The 6,233-nt window shown below is 44.8% G+C and overlaps 1 pseudogene; it reads left to right on the plus strand.

The window, feature by feature from the left end:
- The first annotated feature begins 216 nt into the window (after positions 1-216).
- On the plus strand, positions 217-971 carry LOC110326939 (annotated as a pseudogene).
- The last annotated feature ends 5,262 nt before the right edge of the window (positions 972-6,233 follow it).

The raw sequence follows: 6,233 nt of genomic DNA on the forward strand, positions 1-6,233 counted from the left end.
GATATAGCTTGTTAAAAGATCTGCATCTTTTCCTGCTCTTTACATTTCCTTCCTTTTAAAATTTTAAAATTTTAATTGCAGTAAACTTGAGTCTTTGTGTATTTAATATTGATGTATAATATATTTGATACTGATTATATATAAACATAAGCATATTTTCAGCTACTTGTTTAAACTTTGACAAAATGCATGTAAAAGAAAACTTACGGTACTGACCTTCAGAGACGTGAGCTTATGATGGCGCCTTCCAGGAAGCTCTTCATGGGGGGCAAGTGGAAGATGAAGAGGAGAAAGCAGTGCCTGGGAGAACTCACCTGGACTCTGAAGGCAGCCAGTGTGCCGGCAGACACCGAGGAGGGTTGTGTGCCACCAGCCTCTTACATCAACTTCGCCAGGCAGAGGCTGGATCCCAAGATTGCTGTGGCTGCACAGAACTGCTACAAAGTGACCAATGGGGCCTTCACTGGGGAAATCAGCCTTGATCTGATCAAAGACTTAGGAGCCACCAGGGAGGTGCTGGGGCACTCGGAAAGAAGACATGTCTTTGGGAATCACATGAGTTGATTAGGCAGAAAGTAAACCATGCCCTAGCAGAGGGACTTGGAGTGATCGCCTGCATTGGGAGAAGCTAGATGAAAGGGACGCCACGGAGAAGGTCATTTTCGAGCAAACCAAGGTTATTGCAGACAATGTGAAGGATGGGAGCAAGGTAGCCCTGGCCTATGAACCTGGGTGGGCCATTGGGACTGCAACCCCTCAACAGGCCCAGGAAGTACATGAGAAGCTCCTGGGATGGCTGAAATCTGGTCAATAATGGGGTGGCTTAGTGCACCCGGATCCTTTATGGGGGTTCTGTGACTGGAGCAACCTGCAAAGAGCTGGCAAGCCAGCCTGACGTGGACGGCTTCCTCGTGGGTGGTGCATCTCTCAAGCCTGAATTTGTGGACATCATCAATGCCAAACCATGAGCACTGCCCAGCCCTCTACCTGCCTGCACAGCATGGACTAGGTTGCCTAGACGTTTAGTAACTGCTCCCACCGATCACATGCTTCTGATGACATCATCTGCCCCATCTTATGGCCTAATCCACACTGTAACTTCCCGAGCCTTTTACACCTCCCCGTAGTGGTTGGGACCAGGCTAATAATCCCTTTACCACTTACAATGGGTAGAATCAAATATGTCACCAAGTTGACTTCCTGAGGAGGGGAAGGAGTAGAACTGACTGTCCCTTTAGGCCCTAACAAGTAAAATTGCCTTCCATTGGTTTGGGATGGAAACTCATGGTTTGAACACAGGAACTGGGCTTCGTGTCACTTTGGCCTGTCACTTAGATGACTTTGGCTCTAGCTTCACTCCCAAGCCCTACTGGATGTCTGAATTTCAGTATACATGAAGGCCAAGTTCCTCTTATTCTGAGAGGCCTGGGATACTCCCCTCCCCCACAGTGCCGAAGCCCTCATATTGTGTTTGTGAACCATCCTAACATGTAAGGGAAATAAACACCTGGGCCTAAAACAAACAAACAAACAAACAAACAAAGCTTACCCTTCTATCTATTTAATCATAATTCATTAATGTTAAGTATATTTACATTTAAATACACTTCTTAGCTTGCAAAACAAGCTTCATGTCTTCTAAGCAGTTTCCTATTAGTCCTCCCTGAAGGTCCTGGATTCACCATTTTGCATCTGTCTCTTTAAATTTTTACTTGTCACCCTGCCTGAGTGGAGTCAAATAGCATCTGTCTTTGAAAGTTCAGTTGATTGATTGCTTTGAGAATTTCATACATGAGTACAGTATTTGCATAGTTTTACCCACCTCTCTCCTCCATTCACTCCCTCTCAAGTTCATGTCATCTACTTGAATTACAATTGTGAGATATATATGTGTATATATATACATATCATGTATGCAATATACATACATATATATGTACACATAAAACATACATATATACATATGTAAAATGTACTAAGTCCAGTTTGTGCTGCTCTTATGTATGTGTTTGGGGATGATCATTTGGGATTGGATAACCTATCAGAGGGTCCATCCTGGAGATAGACGGACCCTTCCTTTCTCAGCAGCCATTGATTACGTGTAGTTCTTCATCTAGGAGTGGGGCTTGTGAGATTTCCCCTCTTTTGGCGTATCGACTGTTGTGACCATGCAGCATCTGTCATTTTGTGAGTGACTTATTTTATTTAGCATGTTTTCAATTTTTATCCATATCCAAATCAGAATGGCGTTTTCTTTTCCTTCCTTCCCCTCTCCTTCCCTCCCCTCTCTCCCCTCCCTCCCTCCCTCTCTCCTCTTTTCCTTCTCCTCTTCCTCCTCCTCATCCTCCTTCTTTCTTCAACTTTTGAGACTGAATCTCACCATGACTGTGCAGCCTCAGTTCTCCTGGAACTCACTATGTAGACAAAGCTGACCTTGAACTTATAGAGCTCTATATGCTGGGATAGAAGGTATGTGCCACTACAGCTGGCCTCGCTTCCTTTTTCTTAAGTACTGGGGATTAGATCCAGGGCCTTGCAAACGCCAAGCAATCATTCTACCACTGAGATACTTCCTTAGCCCTAGAAGTTGTTGTTGTTGTTGTTGTTGTTTTAGACTTAATAGTATAAATGTTTCTTTCATTCACCAGAAGTAATTGTCGTCTCAGAGGTTTACTGTTGAATAAACTCACCCTTTCTAGTTATTTCTGAATTCTGGCTGGCTGGTTCAACTCAGCTGTTCTGGCTCAACCTCTCCAAGCTAACTGTTTCAAACTGCCTTCTCCCGGCTTTTCACTGAATTGATCTGCTTGGGAAAACTGTCTCTGAATTCCACAAACTGGACGGAACTGCACAAACTCAACTGAACTCCATTGACCTGTACTCACTGAACTGCCCTCTTCTGGCTCACTCTGTGCTGAGCTTAAGTAGCCTCTCTTTTCTGTCTGTTCTTGTGAGAGTTGGGTGTATTCTGTCTCTGACTTATTCTGCTAAATCTTTCTCTGACTCGTCAATTTGTCTGCCCCTGAATTAGAAGTCACTTTCCAACATGGCTGCTAACTTCTACAAACTAACTTTACCTTCATTATTTGGGATTAAAGGTGTGTGCAAAGGGCATGTCTGTAATCCAGCCAGAGGGATTAAATGTATGTCTTTCCACCTGGATCACACAGACCTAGAAAGTCTGTGGATGTGATGATCCCTTGCCAAAGCAGGATTAAAATTCCTCTACAGAAGAAAGCAATTACAAATGGGGTGGGTAGGGAGTGAGGGGAGAGGAGAACTTGATCTGGTATTGGGTGAGGGAAAAGGACTGAAGCCCTGTGGGCCAGCAGAAAGAATGTAAACAGGCAACCTCAGGAAATAGGAGGTTGGAAGGACCCTCTAGAATGCACCAGAGACCTGGGAGGTAAGAGACTCCCAGGACTCAAAGGAAGGGACCTTAGATGAAATGCCTGACAGTAGGGAGAGGGAACCTATACAGCCCATCTCCAGCAGCAAGACAGGGCATCAAAAGGAGAGGGGGGCCATCCCACAGTCACATCTCTGACCCAGAATTTTTCCTATCTGAGAGAATTACAGGGATAGAAATAGAGAGGAGCCTGATGAAAAGAAGGTCCAGCGACAGGCCCAAAGTGGGATCCAGGTCAAGGGGAGGTCCCAAGGCCTGACACTATTACTGAGGCTGTGGAGTGCTCACAAAAAGGGACCTAGCATGACCACACTTCAGAAGACCCAACAAGCAGTTGAAAGATTCAGATGCAGATATTTGCACCCAAGAAATGGACAGAAGCAGCTGACCCCTGTTGCTGAATTAGGGAATGCTGAAAGAAGCTGAGGAGAAGGGCAGTTCTGTAGGAGGACCAGCAGTTTCAGTTAATCTGGACCACTGAGATCTCTCAAACACGGAATCACCAGACAGAAAGCATGCACCAGCTGATATGAGGCCCCCGACACACATACAGTAGAGGACTTCCGGGTCTGTTTTCATTCAGAGATGATGCACCTAACCCTCAAGAGACTGGAGGCCCCAGGGAGTTTAGAGGTCAGGTGGGATGGGGGGTGGGGAGGAGGTATGGGATGTGGAACAGTCAGAGGGTGGACAGGGTGGGGAGAGGGGAATAAAATATGGAGTATAAAAAAAATAAAAGATTAATTTAAAAATAGAGATGCTACACAAAAGACATTAAAAATTCCTCTTCAGAATAGTATCCTATTCTCTGTCTCTCTCTGTCTCTGTCTCTGTCTCTGTCTCTGTCTCTGTCTCTGTCTCTCTCTCTCTCTCTCTGTTTCTCTGTGTGTGTGCATGTGTGTGTGTGTGTGTGTGTGTGTGTGTGTGTGTGTGTGCGCGCGCGCGTGCATGTGTGCACGCTGCATTTTGTTGTTTAAATGTTCATCTGATGATGGGTACTTGTGTCCTTCCTGTGAATGATGTTACTATGGACATTGTTTAAAGTGAAGTTGCCGGGTTGTATGGTAATTCTAGTTTTAACTTTTGAGGAAAGGATTATGTGCACTTGGATCAGACGTGCTCATCTTACCCCCTTACCTCCTCCCGATCGACTCTCCCACTTTACAGTTAGTTCTGTCCTCAGAGAAGCTGATCCCATGATAAATGAGACATACGAGAATGTATTAGGACCAGCACTCGGGAGGCAGAGGCAGGCGGATTTCTGAGTTCGAGGCCAGCCTGGTCTACAGAGNGATTTCTGAGTTCGAGGCCAGCCTGGTCTACAGAGTGAGTTCCAGGACAGCCAGGGCTACACAGAGAAACCCTGTCTCAAAAAACCAAAAAAAAAAAAAAAAAATGTATTAGTAAAGGGGAAATCCCCATGAAGGACAAAGATGAGAAACGGGAGTAGTTAGGAAAGTCTTGATAGTGTATTCAAGATCAAGCCGGAGAAAAGCAAGATGTCTGCATAAGCAGCCTTAGATTTAAGCATGACTTTGGTCATACTGTAGGTAGGCCGGAAGAAGTCTTTGAATCAAAGTTGGAGGAATTCCGGGTTGCACGGGATGGGCTGGTGCTATTATTGATGTCACTGGTGGGGGCAGCTGGGGGCGTGTAACCTCTGCACGGTGATGAATTCACAGAGCAGCAGCTGGGAGATGTGCTGGCTTGCTGCATGCTGCTGTGATGAACTACCTATTTCGGTTCATGGTTTAAGAGTCCTCAGTCTTTTGTCTGCCTCTGTTGCCTTTAGGACTGTGGGGAGAACATATGTCTTGGTAGAAGCACGTGAGAGAGGAAACTGCTCATCTAATGATGACTAGCAAGCATGATAGAGGAAGTACTGGGTCTCATCCATTTGTGTTGCTCACTTTCTGTCACATTGGACTTCAGAGAGATGAGTTTTACTGAGCTTGTGTTTCCAGAGGATCCAGTGTGTTACACAGGCAGTGTGTGGTAGAACCCTCCATTGCTGAGGAGGGGGGAAGAGACCACGGGATGGGAGATGGGAGAGAGAACGTCTACATCGGTTGACGTCCCTCCTTTATTCCAACTGAAGCCACAGGCACTCACATCCAGGGCAGGTCTTTATGCCTTAGTAAGTCCTTGTTGGGAACATGTTTGTGCCTAGATGCATCTTAGTTCTATTAAAGTTCTATTGTTTCCCATTAATGTCATCACCTGGGGTCCAAGGTTGTAATACATTCACTTTGGGTGAGAACATATAAACCCTAGACTACAGCATGCAGCTCTTTAGAATGGTACACACAGCAGAAAACTGGGTGCTATGTTTTCAAAGCATTGTATTCTCTTGTCTTGTCATCAGGGATATAAACATTTTGTTATTGCAGTGATTAAACTTGAACTCTGGACTTTCGCAGACTAAGCAAGCACTCTACCAGTGAGCTACACCCTCGAGATGATGACACACATTTTTAAAAAATTACTTTTATTTTTAATTTTGTGTCTGTGTGAGTATCTGTGTATCATAAGTACATGTGTGAGCACATGTCTTTGGAGGCCAGAAGGACCTCATGGAGTTAAAGTTACAGGTAATAGTTAACTATAACAACATAATTTCCCCTTCCCTTCCCCCTTCCAGTCCTTCTCATGTGCCTCTTTACTTTTTCTTAAAATCATGATCTCTTTTTCTTTATGATTAACACACACACACACACACACACACACACACACATACACACACATACACACATACACACATACACACACATACACACACATACACACACATACACACGCATACACACATACATACACATACACA

This window comes from Mus pahari, chromosome 9 (assembly GCF_900095145.1).
Source record: "Mus pahari chromosome 9, PAHARI_EIJ_v1.1, whole genome shotgun sequence".
Taxonomy (NCBI): domain Eukaryota; kingdom Metazoa; phylum Chordata; class Mammalia; order Rodentia; family Muridae; genus Mus; species Mus pahari.